Here is a 19,646-nt window from a genome sequence, read left to right on the forward strand (position 1 = left end):
TGTTACTGTTTTCTGCACAAAAGCAATTCTGTGAAGCAATGTGAACAGGCACAGAGAAGGTGCTAGCAGGGAATTCTCTGCCTGCCTTTCCCCAGTGCTCTGCAAGCTCTCCAGGACAACAACAAATCTGGGTCTCTGTGCTTTCTTTCGTTCTGAACAAGTGTTACTGTTTTCTGCACAAAAGCGATTCTGCGAAGCAATGTGAACAGGCACAGAGAAGGTGCTAGCAGGGAATTCTCTGCCTGCCTTTCCCCAGTGCTCTGCAAGCTCTCCAGGACAACATAAAGTCTGGGGCTCTGTGCTTTCTTTCGTTGTGAACAAGTGTTACTGTTTTCTGCACAAAAGCGATTCTGCGAAGCAATGTGAACAGGCACAGAGAAGGTGCTAGCAGGGAATTCTCTGCCTGCCTTTCCCCAGTGCTCTGCAAGCTCTCCAGGACAACATAAAGTCTGGGGCTTTGTGCTTTCTTTCGTTGTGAACAAGTGTTAGTGTTTTCTGCACAAAAGCGATTCTGCGAAGCAATGTGAACAGGCACAGAGAAGGTGCTAGCAGGGAATTCTCTGCCTGCCTTTCCCCAGGGCTCTGCAAGCTCTCCAGGACAACATAAAATCTGGAGCTCGGTGCTTTCTTTCGTTCTGAACAAGTGTTAGTGTTTTCTGCACAAAAGCGATTCTGCGAAGCAATGTGAACAGGCACAGAGAAGGTGCTAGCAGGGAATTCTCTGCCTGCCTTTCCCCAGTGCTCTGCAAGCTCTCCAGGACAACAGCAAATCTGGGGCTCTGTGCTTTCTTTCGTTCTGAACAAGTGTTACTGTTTTCTGCACAAAAGCGATTCTGCGAAGCAATGTGAACAGGCACAGAGAAGGTGCTAGCAGGGAATTCTCTGCCTGCCTTTCCCCAGTGCTCTGCAAGCTCTCCAGGACAACATAAAGTCTGGGGCTCTGTGCTTTCTTTCGTTGTGAACAAGTGTTACTGTTTTCTGCACAAAAGCGATTCTGCGAAGCAATGTGAACAGGCACAGAGAAGGTACTAGCAGGGAATTCTCTGCCTGCCTTTCCCCAGTGCTCTGCAAGCTCTCCAGGACAACATAAAATCTGGGGCTCTGTGCTTTCTTTCGTTCTGAACAAGTGTTACTGTTTTCTGCACAAAAGCGATTCTGCGAAGCAATGTGAACACTTCTGCTTCCCAGGCACAGAGAAGGTGCTAGCAGGGAATTCTCTGCCTGCCTTTCCCCAGTGCTCTGCAAGCTCTCCAGGACAACAGCAAATCTGGGGCTCTGTGCTTTCTTTCATTCTGAACAAGTGTTACTGTTTTCTGCACAAAAGCAATTCTGCGAAGCAATGTGAACACTTCTGCTTCCCAGGCACAGAGAAGGTGCTAGCAGGGAATTCTATGCCTGCCTTTCCCCAGTGCTCTGCAAGCTCTCCAGGACAACATAAAATCTGGGGCTCTGTGCTTTCTTTCGTTCTGAACAAGTGTTACTGTTTTCTGCACAAAAGCGATTCTGCGAAGCAATGTGAACACTTCTGCTTCCCAGGCACAGAGAAGGTGCTAGCAGGGAATTCTCTGCCTGCCTTTCCCCAGTGCTCTGCAAGCTCTCCAGGACAACAGCAAATCTGGGGCTCTGTGCTTTCTTTCGTTCTGAACAAGTGTTAGTGTTTTCTGCACAAAAGCGATTCTGCGAAGCAATGTGAACAGGCACAGAGAAGGTGCTAGCAGGGAATTCTCTGCCTGCCTTTCCCCAGTGCTCTGCAAGCTCTCCAGGACAACAACAAAACTGGTTCTCTGTGGTTTCTTTCGTTCTGAACAAGTGTTACTGTTTTCTGCACAAAAGTGATTCTGTGAAGCAATGTGAACAGGCACAGAGAAGGTGCTAGCAGGGAATTCTCTGCCTGCCTTTCCCCAGTGCTCTGCAAGCTCTCCAGGACAACAGCAAATCTGGGTCTCTGTGCTTTCTTTCGTTCTGAACAAGTGTTACTGTTTTCTGCACAAAAGCGATTCTGCGAAGCAATTTGAATATGCACAGAGAAGGTGCTAGCAGGGAATTCTCTGCCTGCCTTTCCCCATGGCTGTGCAAGCTCTCCAGGACAACAGCAAATCTGGGGCTCTGTGCTTTCTTTCATTCTGAACAAGTGTTACTGTTTTCTGCACAAAAGCGATTCTGCGAAGCAATGTGAACACTTCTGCTTCCCAGGCACAGAGAAGGTGCTAGCAGGGAATACTCTGCCTGCTTTTCCCCAGTGCTCTGCAAGCTCTCCAGGACAACATAAAGTCTGGGGCTCTGTGCTTTCTTTCGTTCTGAACAAGTGTTACTGTTTTCTGCACAAAAGCGATTCTGCGAAGCAATGTGAACAGGCACAGAGGAGGTGCTAGCAGGGAATTCTCTGCCTGCCTTTCCCCAGTGCTCTGCAAGCTCTCCAGGACAACAACAAATCTGGTTCTCTGTGGTTTCTTTCGTTCTGAACAAGTGTTACTGTTTTCTGCACAAAAGCGATTCTGCGAAGCAATGTGAACACTTCTGCTTCCCAGGCACAGAGAAGGTGCTAGCAGGGAATTCTCTGCCTGCCTTTCCCCAGTGCTCTGCAAGCTCTCCAGGACAACAGCAAATCTGGGGCTCTGTGCTTTCTTTCGTTCTGAACAAGTGTTACAGTTTTCTGCACAAAAGCGATTCTGCGAAGCAATGTGAACAGGCACAGAGAAGGTGCTAGCAGGGAATTCTCTGCCTGCCTTTCCCTAGTGCTCTGCAAGCTCTCCAGGACAACAACAAATCTGGGTCTCTGTGCTTTCTTTCGTTCTGAACAAGTGTTACTGTTTTCTGCACAAAAGCGATTCTGCGAAGCAATGTGAACAGGCACAGAGAAGGTGCTAGCAGGGAATTCTCTGCCTGCCTTTCCCCAGTGCTCTGCAAGCTCTCCAGGACAACAGCAAATCTGGGGCTCTGTGCTTTCTTTCGTTCTGAACAAGTGTTACTGTTTTCTGCACAAAAGCGATTCTGCGAAGCAATGTGAACAGGCACAGAGAAGGTGCTAGTAGGGAATTCTCTGCCTGCCTTTCCCCAGTGCTCTGCAAGCTCTCCAGGACAACAACAAATCTGTGTCTCTGTGCTTTCTTTCATTCTGAACAAGTGTTACTGTTTTCTGCACAAAAGCGATTCTGCGAAGCAATGTGAACAGGCACAGAGAAGGTGCTAGCAGGGAATTCTCTGCCTGCCTTTCCCCAGTGCTCTGCAAGCTCTCCAGGACAACAGCAAATCTGGGGCTCTGTGCTTTCTTTCGTTCTGAACAAGTGTTACTGTTTTCTGCACAAAAGCGATTCTGCGAAGCAATGTGAACAGGCACAGAGAAGGTGCTAGCAGGGAATTCTCTGCCTGCCTTTCCCCAGTGCTCTGCAAGCTCTCCAGGACAACAACAAAACTGGTTCTCTGTGGTTTCTTTCGTTCTGAACAAGTGTTACTGTTTTCTGCACAAAAGCGATTCTGTGAAGCAATGTGAACAGGCACAGAGAAGGTGCTAGCAGGGAATTCTCTGCCTGCCTTTCCCCAGTGCTCTGCAAGCTCTCCAGGACAACAGCAAATCTGGGTCTCTGTGCTTTCTTTCGTTCTGAACAAGTGTTACTGTTTTCTGCACAAAAGCGATTCTGCGAAGCAATGTGAACAGGCACAGAGAAGGTGCTAGCAGGGAATTCTCTGCCTGCCTTTCCCCAGTGCTCTGCAAGCTCTCCAGGACAACATAAAGTCTGGGGCTTTGTGCTTTCTTTCGTTGTGAACAAGTGTTAGTGTTTTCTGCACAAAAGCGATTCTGCGAAGCAATGTGAACAGGCACAGAGAAGGTGCTAGCAGGGAATTCTCTGCCTGCCTTTCCCCAGGGCTCTGCAAGCTCTCCAGGACAACATAAAATCTGGAGCTCGGTGCTTTCTTTCGTTCTGAACAAGTGTTAGTGTTTTCTGCACAAAAGCGATTCTGCGAAGCAATGTGAACAGGCACAGAGAAGGTGCTAGCAGGGAATTCTCTGCCTGCCTTTCCCCAGTGCTCTGCAAGCTCTCCAGGACAACAGCAAATCTGGGGCTCTGTGCTTTCTTTCGTTCTGAACAAGTGTTACTGTTTTCTGCACAAAAGCGATTCTGCGAAGCAATGTGAACAGGCACAGAGAAGGTGCTAGCAGGGAATTCTCTGCCTGCCTTTCCCCAGTGCTCTGCAAGCTCTCCAGGACAACATAAAGTCTGGGGCTCTGTGCTTTCTTTCGTTGTGAACAAGTGTTACTGTTTTCTGCACAAAAGCGATTCTGCGAAGCAATGTGAACAGGCACAGAGAAGGTACTAGCAGGGAATTCTCTGCCTGCCTTTCCCCAGTGCTCTGCAAGCTCTCCAGGACAACATAAAATCTGGGGCTCTGTGCTTTCTTTCGTTCTGAACAAGTGTTACTGTTTTCTGCACAAAAGCGATTCTGCGAAGCAATGTGAACACTTCTGCTTCCCAGGCACAGAGAAGGTGCTAGCAGGGAATTCTCTGCCTGCCTTTCCCCAGTGCTCTGCAAGCTCTCCAGGACAACAGCAAATCTGGGGCTCTGTGCTTTCTTTCATTCTGAACAAGTGTTACTGTTTTCTGCACAAAAGCAATTCTGCGAAGCAATGTGAACACTTCTGCTTCCCAGGCACAGAGAAGGTGCTAGCAGGGAATTCTATGCCTGCCTTTCCCCAGTGCTCTGCAAGCTCTCCAGGACAACATAAAATCTGGGGCTCTGTGCTTTCTTTCGTTCTGAACAAGTGTTACTGTTTTCTGCACAAAAGCGATTCTGCGAAGCAATGTGAACACTTCTGCTTCCCAGGCACAGAGAAGGTGCTAGCAGGGAATTCTCTGCCTGCCTTTCCCCAGTGCTCTGCAAGCTCTCCAGGACAACAGCAAATCTGGGGCTCTGTGCTTTCTTTCGTTCTGAACAAGTGTTAGTGTTTTCTGCACAAAAGCGATTCTGCGAAGCAATGTGAACAGGCACAGAGAAGGTGCTAGCAGGGAATTCTCTGCCTGCCTTTCCCCAGTGCTCTGCAAGCTCTCCAGGACAACAACAAAACTGGTTCTCTGTGGTTTCTTTCGTTCTGAACAAGTGTTACTGTTTTCTGCACAAAAGCGATTCTGTGAAGCAATGTGAACAGGCACAGAGAAGGTGCTAGCAGGGAATTCTCTGCCTGCCTTTCCCCAGTGCTCTGCAAGCTCTCCAGGACAACAGCAAATCTGGGTCTCTGTGCTTTCTTTCGTTCTGAACAAGTGTTACTGTTTTCTGCACAAAAGCGATTCTGTGAAGCAATGTGAACAGGCACAGAGAAGGTGCTAGCAGGGAATTCTCTGCCTGCCTTTCCCCAGTGCTCTGCAAGCTCTCCAGGACAACAGCAAATCTGGGTCTCTGTGCTTTCTTTCGTTCTGAACAAGTGTTACTGTTTTCTGCACAAAAGCGATTCTGCGAAGCAATTTGAATATGCACAGAGAAGGTGCTAGCAGGGAATTCTCTGCCTGCCTTTCCCCATGGCTGTGCAAGCTCTCCAGGACAACAGCAAATCTGGGGCTCTGTGCTTTCTTTCATTCTGAACAAGTGTTACTGTTTTCTGCACAAAAGCGATTCTGCGAAGCAATGTGAACACTTCTGCTTCCCAGGCACAGAGAAGGTGCTAGCAGGGAATACTCTGCCTGCTTTTCCCCAGTGCTCTGCAAGCTCTCCAGGACAACATAAAGTCTGGGGCTCTGTGCTTTCTTTCGTTCTGAACAAGTGTTACTGTTTTCTGCACAAAAGCGATTCTGCGAAGCAATGTGAACAGGCACAGAGGAGGTGCTAGCAGGGAATTCTCTGCCTGCCTTTCCCCAGTGCTCTGCAAGCTCTCCAGGACAACAACAAATCTGGTTCTCTGTGGTTTCTTTCGTTCTGAACAAGTGTTACTGTTTTCTGCACAAAAGCAATTCTGCGAAGCAATGTGAACACTTCTGCTTCCCAGGCACAGAGAAGGTGCTAGCAGGGAATTCTCTGCCTGCCTTTCCCCAGTGCTCTGCAAGCTCTCCAGGACAACAGCAAATCTGGGGCTCTGTGCTTTCTTTCGTTCTGAACAAGTGTTACTGTTTTCTGCACAAAAGCGATTCTGCGAAGCAATGTGAACAGGCACAGAGAAGGTGCTAGCAGGGAATTCTCTGCCTGCCTTTCCCTAGTGCTCTGCAAGCTCTCCAGGACAACAACAAATCTGGGTCTCTGTGCTTTCTTTCGTTCTGAACAAGTGTTACTGTTTTCTGCACAAAAGCGATTCTGCGAAGCAATGTGAACAGGCACAGAGAAGGTGCTAGCAGGGAATTCTCTGCCTGCCTTTCCCCAGTGCTCTGCAAGCTCTCCAGGACAACAGCAAATCTGGGGCTCTGTGCTTTCTTTCGTTCTGAACAAGTGTTACTGTTTTCTGCACAAAAGCGATTCTGCGAAGCAATGTGAACAGGCACAGAGAAGGTGCTAGTAGGGAATTCTCTGCCTGCCTTTCCCCAGTGCTCTGCAAGCTCTCCAGGACAACAACAAATCTGGGTCTCTGTGCTTTCTTTCATTCTGAACAAGTGTTACTGTTTTCTGCACAAAAGCGATTCTGCGAAGCAATGTGAACAGGCACAGAGAAGGTGCTAGCAGGGAATTCTCTGCCTGCCTTTCCCCAGTGCTCTGCAAGCTCTCCAGGACAACAGCAGATCTGGGGCTCTGTGCTTTCTTTCGTTCTGAACAAGTGTTACTGTTTTCTGCACAAAAGCGATTCTGCGAAGCAATGTGAACAGGCACAGAGAAGGTGCTAGCAGGGAATTCTCTGCCTGCCTTTCCCCAGTGCTCTGCAAGCTCTCCAGGACAACAACAAAACTGGTTCTCTGTGGTTTCTTTCGTTCTGAACAAGTGTTACTGTTTTCTGCACAAAAGCGATTCTGTGAAGCAATGTGAACAGGCACAGAGAAGGTGCTAGCAGGGAATTCTCTGCCTGCCTTTCCCCAGTGCTCTGCAAGCTCTCCAGGACAACAACAAAACTGGTTCTCTGTGGTTTCTTTCGTTCTGAACAAGTGTTACTGTTTTCTGCACAAAAGCGATTCTGTGAAGCAATGTGAACAGGCACAGAGAAGGTGCTAGCAGGGAATTCTCTGCCTGCCTTTCCCCAGTGCTCTGCAAGCTCTCCAGGACAACAGCAAATCTGGGGCTCTGTGCTTTCTTTCGTTCTGAACAAGTGTTACTGTTTTCTGCACAAAAGCGATTCTGCGAAGCAATGTGAACAGGCACAGAGAAGGTGCTAGCAGGGAATTCTCTGCCTGCCTTTCCCCAGTGCTCTGCAAGCTCTCCAGGACAACATAAAGTCTGGGGCTCTGTGCTTTCTTTCGTTGTGAACAAGTGTTACTGTTTTCTGCACAAAAGCGATTCTGCGAAGCAATGTGAACAGGCACAGAGAAGGTGCTAGCAGGGAATTCTCTGCCTGCCTTTCCCCAGTGCTCTGCAAGCTCTCCAGGACAACATAAAGTCTGGGGCTTTGTGCTTTCTTTCGTTGTGAACAAGTGTTACTGTTTTCTGCACAAAAGCGATTCTGCGAAGCAATGTGAACACTTCTGCTTCCCAGGCACAGAGAAGGTGCTAGCAGGGAATTCTCTGCCTGCCTTTCCCCAGGGCTCTGCAAGCTCTCCAGGACAACATAAAATCTGGAGCTCGGTGCTTTCTTTCGTTCTGAACAAGTGTTAGTGTTTTCTGCACAAAAGCGATTCTGCGAAGCAATGTGAACAGGCACAGAGAAGGTGCTAGCAGGGAATTCTCTGCCTGCCTTTCCCCAGTGCTCTGCAAGCTCTCCAGGACAACAACAAATCTGGGTCTCTGTGCTTTCTTTCGTTCTGAACAAGTGTTACTGTTTTCTGCACAAAAGCGATTCTGCGAAGCAATGTGAACACTTCTGCTTCCCAGGCACAGAGAAGGTGCTAGCAGGGAATTCTCTGCCTGCCTTTCCCCAGTGCTCTGCAAGCTCTCCAGGACAACAGCAAATCTGGGGCTCTGTGCTTTCTTTCGTTCTGAACAAGTGTTAGTGTTTTCTGCACAAAAGCGATTCTGCGAAGCAATGTGAACAGGCACAGAGAAGGTGCTAGCAGGGAATTCTCTGCCTGCCTTTCCCCAGTGCTCTGCAAGCTCTCCAGGACAACAACAAAACTGGTTCTCTGTGGTTTCTTTCGTTCTGAACAAGTGTTACTGTTTTCTGCACAAAAGCGATTCTGTGAAGCAATGTGAACAGGCACAGAGAAGGTGCTAGCAGGGAATTCTCTGCCTGCCTTTCCCCAGTGCTCTGCAAGCTCTCCAGGACAACAGCAAATCTGGGTCTCTGTGCTTTCTTTCGTTCTGAACAAGTGTTACTGTTTTCTGCACAAAAGCGATTCTGTGAAGCAATGTGAACAGGCACAGAGAAGGTGCTAGCAGGGAATTCTCTGCCTGCCTTTCCCCAGTGCTCTGCAAGCTCTCCAGGACAACAGCAAATCTGGGTCTCTGTGCTTTCTTTCGTTCTGAACAAGTGTTACTGTTTTCTGCACAAAAGCGATTCTGCGAAGCAATTTGAATATGCACAGAGAAGGTGCTAGCAGGGAATTCTCTGCCTGCCTTTCCCCATGGCTGTGCAAGCTCTCCAGGACAACAGGAAATCTGGGGCTCTGTGCTTTCTTTCATTCTGGACAAGTGTTACTGTTTTCTGCACAAAAGCGATTCTGCGAAGCAATGTGAACACTTCTGCTTCCCAGGCACAGAGAAGGTGCTAGCAGGGAATACTCTGCCTGCTTTTCCCCAGTGCTCTGCAAGCTCTCCAGGACAACATAAAGTCTGGGGCTCTGTGCTTTCTTTCGTTCTGAACAAGTGTTACTGTTTTCTGCACAAAAGCGATTCTGCGAAGCAATGTGAACAGGCACAGAGGAGGTGCTAGCAGGGAATTCTCTGCCTGCCTTTCCCCAGTGCTCTGCAAGCTCTCCAGGACAACATAAAGTCTGGGGCTTTGTGCTTTCTTTCGTTGTGAACAAGTGTTACTGTTTTCTGCACAAAAGCGATTCTGCGAAGCAATGTGAACACTTCTGCTTCCCAGGCACAGAGAAGGTGCTAGCAGGGAATTCTCTGCCTGCCTTTCCCCAGTGCTCTGCAAGCTCTCCAGGACAACAGCAAATCTGGGGCTCTGTGCTTTCTTTCGTTCTGAACAAGTGTTACTGTTTTCTGCACAAAAGCGATTCTGCGAAGCAATGTGAACAGGCACAGAGAAGGTGCTAGCAGGGAATTCTCTGCCTGCCTTTCCCTAGTGCTCTGCAAGCTCTCCAGGACAACAACAAATCTGGGGCTCTGTGCTTTCTTTCGTTCTGAACAAGTGTTACTGTTTTCTGCACAAAAGCGATTCTGCGAAGCAATGTGAACAGGCACAGAGAAGGTGCTAGCAGGGAATTCTCTGCCTGCCTTTCCCCAGTGCTCTGCAAGCTCTCCAGGACAACAACAAATCTGGGTCTCTGTGCTTTCTTTCGTTCTGAACAAGTGTTACTGTTTTCTGCACAAAAGCGATTCTGCGAAGCAATGTGAACAGGCACAGAGAAGGTGCTAGTAGGGAATTCTCTGCCTGCCTTTCCCCAGTGCTCTGCAAGCTCTCCAGGACAACAACAAATCTGGGTCTCTGTGCTTTCTTTCGTTCTGAACAAGTGTTACTGTTTTCTGCACAAAAGCGATTCTGCGAAGCAATGTGAACAGGCACAGAGAAGGTGCTAGCAGGGAATTCTCTGCCTGCCTTTCCCCAGTGCTCTGCAAGCTCTCCAGGACAACAGCAAATCTGGGGCTCTGTGCTTTCTTTCGTTCTGAACAAGTGTTACTGTTTTCTGCACAAAAGCGATTCTGCGAAGCAATGTGAACAGGCACAGAGAAGGTGCTAGCAGGGAATTCTCTGCCTGCCTTTCCCCAGTGCTCTGCAAGCTCTCCAGGACAACAACAAAACTGGTTCTCTGTGGTTTCTTTCGTTCTGAACAAGTGTTACTGTTTTCTGCACAAAAGCGATTCTGTGAAGCAATGTGAACAGGCACAGAGAAGGTGCTAGCAGGGAATTCTCTGCCTGCCTTTCCCCAGTGCTCTGCAAGCTCTCCAGGACAACAGCAAATCTGGGTCTCTGTGCTTTCTTTCGTTCTGAACAAGTGTTACTGTTTTCTGCACAAAAGCGATTCTGCGAAGCAATGTCAACAGGCACAGAGAAGGTGCTAGCAGGGAATTCTCTGCCTGCCTTTCCCCAGTGCTCTGCAAGCTCTCCAGGACAACATAAAGTCTGGGGCTCTGTGCTTTCTTTCGTTGTGAACAAGTGTTACTGTTTTCTGCACAAAAGCGATTCTGCGAAGCAATGTGAACAGGCACAGAGAAGGTGCTAGCAGGGAATTCTCTGCCTGCCTTTCCCCAGTGCTCTGCAAGCTCTCCAGGACAACAACAAAACTGGTTCTCTGTGGTTTCTTTCGTTCTGAACAAGTGTTACTGTTTTCTGCACAAAAGCGATTCTGTGAAGCAATGTGAACAGGCACAGAGAAGGTGCTAGCAGGGAATTCTCTGCCTGCCTTTCCCCAGTGCTCTGCAAGCTCTCCAGGACAACAGCAAATCTGGGGCTCTGTGCTTTCTTTCGTTCTGAACAAGTGTTACTGTTTTCTGCACAAAAGCGATTCTGCGAAGCAATGTGAACAGGCACAGAGAAGGTGCTAGCAGGGAATTCTCTGCCTGCCTTTCCCCAGTGCTCTGCAAGCTCTCCAGGACAACAACAAATCTGGGTCTCTGTGCTTTCTTTCGTTGTGAACAAGTGTTACTGTTTTCTGCACAAAAGCGATTCTGCGAAGCAATGTGAACAGGCACAGAGAAGGTGCTAGCAGGGAATTCTCTGCCTGCCTTTCCCCAGTGCTCTGCAAGCTCTCCAGGACAACATAAAGTCTGGGGCTTTGTGCTTTCTTTCGTTGTGAACAAGTGTTACTGTTTTCTGCACAAAAGCGATTCTGCGAAGCAATGTGAACACTTCTGCTTCCCAGGCACAGAGAAGGTGCTAGCAGGGAATTCTCTGCCTGCCTTTCCCCAGGGCTCTGCAAGCTCTCCAGGACAACATAAAATCTGGAGCTCGGTGCTTTCTTTCGTTCTGAACAAGTGTTAGTGTTTTCTGCACAAAAGCGATTCTGCGAAGCAATGTGAACAGGCACAGAGAAGGTGCTAGCAGGGAATTCTCTGCCTGCCTTTCCCCAGTGCTCTGCAAGCTCTCCAGGACAACAACAAAACTGGTTCTCTGTGGTTTCTTTCGTTCTGAACAAGTGTTACTGTTTTCTGCACAAAAGCGATTCTGTGAAGCAATGTGAACAGGCACAGAGAAGGTGCTAGCAGGGAATTCTCTGCCTGCCTTTCCCCAGTGCTCTGCAAGCTCTCCAGGACAACAGCAAATCTGGGGCTCTGTGCTTTCTTTCGTTCTGAACAAGTGTTACTGTTTTCTGCACAAAAGCGATTCTGCGAAGCAATGTGAACAGGCACAGAGAAGGTGCTAGCAGGGAATTCTCTGCCTGCCTTTCCCCAGTGCTCTGCAAGCTCTCCAGGACAACAACAAATCTGGGTCTCTGTGCTTTCTTTCGTTGTGAACAAGTGTTACTGTTTTCTGCACAAAAGCGATTCTGCGAAGCAATGTGAACAGGCACAGAGAAGGTGCTAGCAGGGAATTCTCTGCCTGCCTTTCCCCAGTGCTCTGCAAGCTCTCCAGGACAACATAAAGTCTGGGGCTTTGTGCTTTCTTTCGTTGTGAACAAGTGTTACTGTTTTCTGCACAAAAGCGATTCTGCGAAGCAATGTGAACACTTCTGCTTCCCAGGCACAGAGAAGGTGCTAGCAGGGAATTCTCTGCCTGCCTTTCCCCAGGGCTCTGCAAGCTCTCCAGGACAACATAAAATCTGGAGCTCGGTGCTTTCTTTCGTTCTGAACAAGTGTTAGTGTTTTCTGCACAAAAGCGATTCTGCGAAGCAATGTGAACAGGCACAGAGAAGGTGCTAGCAGGGAATTCTCTGCCTGCCTTTCCCCAGTGCTCTGCAAGCTCTCCAGGACAACAACAAATCTGGGTCTCTGTGCTTTCTTTCGTTCTGAACAAGTGTTACTGTTTTCTGCACAAAAGCGATTCTGCGAAGCAATGTGAACAGGCACAGAGAAGGTGCTAGTAGGGAATTCTCTGCCTGCCTTTCCCCAGTGCTCTGCAAGCTCTCCAGGACAACAACAAATCTGGGTCTCTGTGCTTTCTTTCGTTCTGAACAAGTGTTACTGTTTTCTGCACAAAAGCGATTCTGCGAAGCAATGTGAACAGGCACAGAGAAGGTGCTAGCAGGGAATTCTCTGCCTGCCTTTCCCCAGTGCTCTGCAAGCTCTCCAGGACAACAGCAAATCTGGGGCTCTGTGCTTTCTTTCATTCTGAACAAGTGTTACTGTTTTCTGCACAAAAGCGATTCTGCGAAGCAATGTGAACACTTCTGCTTCCCAGGCACAGAGAAGGTGCTAGCAGGGAATACTCTGCCTGCTTTTCCCCAGTGCTCTGCAAGCTCTCCAGGACAACATAAAGTCTGGGGCTCTGTGCTTTCTTTCGTTCTGAACAAGTGTTACTGTTTTCTGCACAAAAGCGATTCTGCGAAGCAATGTGAACAGGCACAGAGGAGGTGCTAGCAGGGAATTCTCTGCCTGCCTTTCCCCAGTGCTCTGCAAGCTCTCCAGGACAACAACAAATCTGGGTCTCTGTGCTTTCTTTCGTTCTGAACAAGTGTTACTGTTTTCTGCACAAAAGCGATTCTGCGAAGCAATGTGAACAGGCACAGAGAAGGTGCTAGTAGGGAATTCTCTGCCTGCCTTTCCCCAGTGCTCTGCAAGCTCTCCAGGACAACAACAAATCTGGGTCTCTGTGCTTTCTTTCGTTCTGAACAAGTGTTACTGTTTTCTGCACAAAAGCGATTCTGCGAAGCAATGTGAACAGGCACAGAGAAGGTGCTAGCAGGGAATTCTCTGCCTGCCTTTCCCCAGTGCTCTGCAAGCTCTCCAGGACAACAGCAAATCTGGGGCTCTGTGCTTTCTTTCGTTCTGAACAAGTGTTACTGTTTTCTGCACAAAAGCGATTCTGCGAAGCAATGTGAACAGGCACAGAGAAGGTGCTAGCAGGGAATTCTCTGCCTGCCTTTCCCCAGTGCTCTGCAAGCTCTCCAGGACAACAACAAAACTGGTTCTCTGTGGTTTCTTTCGTTCTGAACAAGTGTTACTGTTTTCTGCACAAAAGCGATTCTGTGAAGCAATGTGAACAGGCACAGAGAAGGTGCTAGCAGGGAATTCTCTGCCTGCCTTTCCCCAGTGCTCTGCAAGCTCTCCAGGACAACAGCAAATCTGGGTCTCTGTGCTTTCTTTCGTTCTGAACAAGTGTTACTGTTTTCTGCACAAAAGCGATTCTGTGAAGCAATGTGAACAGGCACAGAGAAGGTGCTAGCAGGGAATTCTCTGCCTGCCTTTCCCCAGTGCTCTGCAAGCTCTCCAGGACAACATAAAATCTGGGGCTCTGTGCTTTCTTTCGTTGTGAACACATGTTACTGTTTTCCGGAAAAAATCGATTCTGCGCAGCAACGTGAACACTTCTGATTCCCAGGCACAGAGAAGGTGCTAGCAGGGAATTCTCTGCCTGCCTTCCCCCACTGCTCTGCAAGCTCTCCAGGACAACATAAAATCTGGGGCTCTGTGCTTTCTTTCGTTCTGAACAAGTGTTAGTGTTTTCTGCACAAAAGCGATTCTGCGAAGCAATGTGAACACTTCTGCTTCCCAGGCACAGAGAAGGTGCTAGCAGGGAATTCTCTGCCTGCCTTTCCCCAGTGCTCTGCAAGCTCTCCAGGACAGCATAAAATCTGGGGCTCTGTGCTTTCTTTCGTTCTGAACAAGTGTTACTGTTTTCTGCACAAAAGCGATTCTGCGAAGCAATGTGAACACTTCTGCTTCCCAGGCACAGAGAAGGTGCTAGCAGGGAATTCTCTGCCTGCCTTTCCCCAGGGCTCTGCAAGCTCTCCAGGACAACAGCAAATCTGGGGCTCTGTGCTTTCTTTCGTTCTGAACAAGTTTTAGTGTTTTCTCCACAAAAGCGATTCTGCGAAGCAATGTGAACACTTCTGCTTCCCAGGCACAGAGAAGGTGCTAGCAGGGAATTCTATGCCTGCCTTTCCCCAGTGCTCTGCAAGCTCTCCAGGACAACATAAAATCTGGGGCTCTGTGCTTTCTTTCGTTCTGAACAAGTGTTACTGTTTTCTGCACAAAAGCGATTCTGCGAAGCAATGTGAACACTTCTGCTTCCCAGGCACAGAGAAGGTGCTAGCAGGGACTTCTCTGCCTGCCTTTCCCCAGTGCTCTGCAAGCTCTCCAGGACAACATAAAATCTGGGGCTCTGTGCTTTCTTTCGTTGTGAACACGTGTTACTGTTTTCCGGAAAAAATTGATTCTGCGCAGCAATGTGAACACTTCTGCTTCCCAGGCACAGAGAAGGTGCTAGCAGGGAATTCTCTGCCTGCCTTCCCCCACTGCTCTGCAAGCTCTCCAGGACAACATAAAGTCTGGGGCTCTGTGCTTTCTTTCGTTGTGAACACGTGTTACTGTTTTCTGCACAAAAGTGATTCTGCACAGCAATGTGAACACTTCTGCTTCCCAGGCACAGAGAAGGTGCTAGCAGGGAATGCTCTGCCTGCCTTTCCCCAGGGCTCTGCAAGCTCTCCAGGACAACATAAAGTCTGGGGCTCTGTGCTTTCTTTCGTTCTGAACAAGTGTTACTGTTTTCTGCACAAAAGCGATTCTGCGAAGCAATGTGAACACTTCTGCTTCCCAGGCACAGAGAAGGTGCTATCAGGGAATTCTATGCCTGCCTTTCCCCAGTGCTCTGCAAGCTCTCCAGGACAACATAAAATCTGGGGCTCTGTGCTTTCTTTCGTTGTGAACACATGTTACTGTTTTCCGGAAAAAATCGATTCTGCGCAGCAACGTGAACACTTCTGATTCCCAGGCACAGAGAAGGTGCTAGCAGGGAATTCTCTGCCTGCCTTCCCCCACTGCTCTGCAAGCTCTCCAGAACAACAGCAAATCTGGGGCTCTGTGCTTTCTTTCGTTCTGAACAAGTTTTAGTGTTTTCTGCACAAAAGCGATTCTGCGAAGCAATGTGAACACTTCTGCTTCCCAGGCACAGAGAAGGTGCTAGCAGGGACTTCTCTGCCTGCCTTTCCCCAGTGCTCTGCAAGCTCTCCAGGACAACATAAAATCTGGGGCTCTGTGCTTTCTTTCGTTCTGAACAAGTGTTACTGTTTTCTGCACAAAAGCGATTCTGCGAAGCAATGTGAACACTTCTGCTTCCCAGGCACAGAGAAGGTGCTAGCAGGGAATTCTCTGCCTGCCTTTCCCCAGGGCTCTGCAAGCTCTCCAGGACAACAGCAAATCTGGGGCTCTGTGCTTTCTTTCGTTCTGAACAAGTTTTAGTGTTTTCTGCACAAAAGCGATTCTGCGAAGCAATGTGAACACTTCTGCTTCCCAGGCACAGAGAAGGTGCTAGCAGGGAATTCTATGCCTGCCTTTCCCCAGTGCTCTGCAAGCTCTCCAGGACAACAGCAAATCTGGGTCTCAGTGCTTTCTTTCGTTCTGAACAAGTTTTAGTCTTTTCTGCACAAAAGCGATTCTGCGAAGCAATGTGAACACTTCTGTTTCCCAGGCACAGAGAAGGTGCTAGCAGGGAATTCTCTGCCTGCCTTTCCCCAGTGCTCTGCAAGCTCTCCAGGACAACAACAAATCTGGGTCTCAGTGCTTTCTTTCGTTGTGAACACATGTTACTGTTTTCCGGAAAAAAATTGATTCTGCGCAGCAACGTGAACACTTCTGATTCCCAGGCACAGAGAAGGTGCTAGCAGGGAATTCTCTGCCTGCCTTCCCCCACTGCTCTGCAAGCTCTCCAGGACAACATAAAGTCTGGGGCTCTGTGCTTTCTTTCGTTGTGAACACGTGTTACTGTTTTCTGCACAAAAGTGATTCTGCACAGCAATGTGAACACTTCTGCTTCCCAGGCACAGAGAAGGTGCTAGCAGGGAATGCTCTGCCTGCCTTTCCCCAGGGCTCTGCAAGCTCTCCAGGACAACATAAAGTCTGGGGCTCTGTGCTTTCTTTCGTTCTGAACAAGTGTTAGTGTTTTCTGCACAAAAGCGATTCTGCGAAGCAATGTGAACACTTCTGCTTCCCAGGCACAGAGAAGGTGCTAGCAGGGAATTCTCTGCCTGCCTTTCCCCAGTGCTCTGCAAGCTCTCCAGGACAGCATAAAATCTGGGGCTCTGTGCTTTCTTTCGTTCTGAACAAGTGTTACTGTTTTCTGCACAAAAGCGATTCTGCGAAGCAATGTGAACACTTCTGCTTCCCAGGCACAGAGAAGGTGCTAGCAGGGAATTCTCTGCCTGCCTTTCCCCAGGGCTCTGCAAGCTCTCCAGGACAACATAAAGTCTGGGGCTCTGTGCTTTCTTTCGTTCTGAACAAGTGTTACTGTTTTCTGCACAAAAGCGATTCTGCGAAGCAATGTGAACACTTCTGCTTCCCAGGCACAGAGAAGGTGCTAGCAGGGAATTCTATGCCTGCCTTTCCCCAGTGCTCTGCAAGCTCTCCAGGACAACATAAAATCTGGGGCTCTGTGCTTTCTTTCGTTGTGAACACATGTTACTGTTTTCCGGAAAAAATCGATTCTGCGCAGCAACGTGAACACTTCTGATTCCCAGGCACAGAGAAGGTGCTAGCAGGGAATTCTCTGCCTGCCTTCCCCCACTGCTCTGCAAGCTCTCCAGGACAACATAAAATCTGGGGCTCTGTGCTTTCTTTCGTTCTGAACAAGTGTTAGTGTTTTCTGCACAAAAGCGATTCTGCGAAGCAATGTGAACACTTCTGCTTCCCAGGCACAGAGAAGGTGCTAGCAGGGAATTCTCTGCCTGCCTTTCCCCAGTGCTCTGCAAGCTCTCCAGGACAGCATAAAATCTGGGGCTCTGTGCTTTCTTTCGTTCTGAACAAGTGTTACTGTTTTCTGCACAAAAGCGATTCTGCGAAGCAATGTGAACACTTCTGCTTCCCAGGCACAGAGAAGGTGCTAGCAGGGAATTCTCTGCCTGCCTTTCCCCAGGGCTCTGCAAGCTCTCCAGGACAACATAAAATCTGGGGCTCTGTGCTTTCTTTCGTTCTGAACAAGTTTTAGTGTTTTCTCCACAAAAGCGATTCTGCGAAGCAATGTGAACACTTCTGCTTCCCAGGCACAGAGAAGGTGCTAGCAGGGAATTCTATGCCTGCCTTTCCCCAGTGCTCTGCAAGCTCTCCAGGACAACATAAAATCTGGGGCTCTGTGCTTTCTTTCGTTCTGAACAAGTTTTAGTGTTTTCTGCACAAAAGCGATTCTGCGAAGCAATGTGAACACTTCTGCTTCCCAGGCACAGAGAAGGTGCTAGCAGGGACTTCTCTGCCTGCCTTTCCCCAGTGCTCTGCAAGCTCTCCAGGACAACATAAAATCTGGGGCTCTGTGCTTTCTTTCGTTCTGAACAAGTGTTACTGTTTTCTGCACAAAAGCGATTCTGCGAAGCAATGTGAACACTTCTGCTTCCCAGGCACAGAGAAGGTGCTAGCAGGGAATTCTCTGCCTGCCTTTCCCCAGGGCTCTGCAAGCTCTCCAGGACAACAGCAAATCTGGGGCTCTGTGCTTTCTTTCGTTCTGAACAAGTTTTAGTGTTTTCTGCACAAAAGCGATTCTGCGAAGCAATGTGAACACTTCTGCTTCCCAGGCACAGAGAAGGTGCTAGCAGGGAATTCTCTGCCTGCCTTTCCCCAGTGCTCTGCAAGCTCTCCAGGACAACAGCAAATCTGGGGCTCTGTGCTTTCTTTCGTTCTGAACAAGTTTTAGTCTTTTCTGCACAAAAGCGATTCTGCGAAGCAATGTGAACACTTCTGTTTCCCAGGCACAGAGAAGGTGCTAGCAGGGAATTCTCTGCCTGCCTTTCCCCAGTGCTCTGCAAGCTCTCCAGGACAACAACAAATCTGGGTCTCAGTGCTTTCTTTCGTTGTGAACACATGTTACTGTTTTCCGGAAAAAATTGATTCTTCGCAGCAACGTGAACACTTCTGATTCCCAGGCACAGAGAAGGTGCTAGCAGGGAATTCTCTGCCTGCCTTCCCCCACTGCTCTGCAAGCTCTCCAGGACAACATAAAGTCTGGGGCTCTGTGCTTTCTTTCGTTGTGAACACGTGTTACTGTTTTCTGCACAAAAGTGATTCTGCACAGCAATGTGAACACTTCTGCTTCCCAGGCACAGAGAAGGTGCTAGCAGGGAATGCTCTGCCTGCCTTTCCCCAGGGCTCTGCAAGCTCTCCAGGACAACATAAAGTCTGGGGCTCTGTGCTTTCTTTCGTTCTGAACAAGTGTTACTGTTTTCTGCACAAAAGCGATTCTGCGAAGCAATGTGAACACTTCTGCTTCCCAGGCACAGAGAAGGTGCTAGCAGGGAATTCTCTGCCCGCCTTTCCCCAGTGCTCTGCAAGCTCTCCAGGACAGCATAAAATCTGGGGCTCTGTGCTTTCTTTCGTTCTGAACAAGTGTTACTGTTTTCTGCACAAAAGCGATTCTGCGAAGCAATGTGAACACTTCTGCTTCCCAGGCACAGAGAAGGTGCTAGCAGGGAATTCTCTGCCTGCCTTTCCCCAGGGCTCTGCAAGCTCTCCAGGACAACATAAAGTCTGGGGCTCTGTGCTTTCTTTCGTTCTGAACAAGTGTTACTGTTTTCTGCACAAAAGCGATTCTGCGAAGCAATGTGAACACTTCTGCTTCCCAGGCACAGAGAAGGTGCTAGCAGGGAATTCTATGCCTGCCTTTCCCCAGTGCTCTGCAAGCTCTCCAGGACAACATAAAATCTGGGGCTCTGTGCTTTCTTTCGTTGTGAACACATGTTACTGTTTTCCGGAAAAAATCGATTCTGCGCAGCAACGTGAACACTTCTGATTCCCAGGCACAGAGAAGGTGCTAGCAGGGAATTCTCTGCCTGCCTTCCCCCACTGCTCTGCAAGCTCTCCAGGACAACATAAAATCTGGGGCTCTGTGCTTTCTTTCGTTCTGAACAAGTGTTAGTGTTTTCTGCACAAAAGCGATTCTGCGAAGCAATGTGAACACTTCTGCTTCCCAGGCACAGAGAAGGTGCTAGCAGGGAATTCTCTGCCTGCCTTTCCCCAGTGCTCTGCAAGCTCTCCAGGACAGCATAAAATCTGGGGCTCTGTGCTTTCTTTCGTTCTGAACAAGTGTTACTGTTTTCTGCACAAAAGCGATTCTGCGAAGCAATGTGAACACTTCTGCTTCCCAGGCACAGAGAAGGTGCTAGCAGGGAATTCTCTGCCTGCCTTTCCCCAGGGCTCTGCAAGCTCTCCAGGACAACAACAAAACTGGTTCTCTGTGGTTTCTTTCGTTCTGAACAAGTGTTACTGTTTTCTGCACAAAAGCGATTCTGCGAAGCAATGTGAACACTTCTGCTTCCCAGGCACAGAGAAGGTGCTAGCAGGGAATTCTATGCCTGCCTTTCCCCAGTGCTCTGCAAGCTCTCCAGAACAACAGCAAATCTGGG

The sequence above is a fragment of the Strix uralensis genome, chromosome 4 (genome assembly GCF_047716275.1).
Source record: "Strix uralensis isolate ZFMK-TIS-50842 chromosome 4, bStrUra1, whole genome shotgun sequence".
Classification (NCBI taxonomy): domain Eukaryota; kingdom Metazoa; phylum Chordata; class Aves; order Strigiformes; family Strigidae; genus Strix; species Strix uralensis.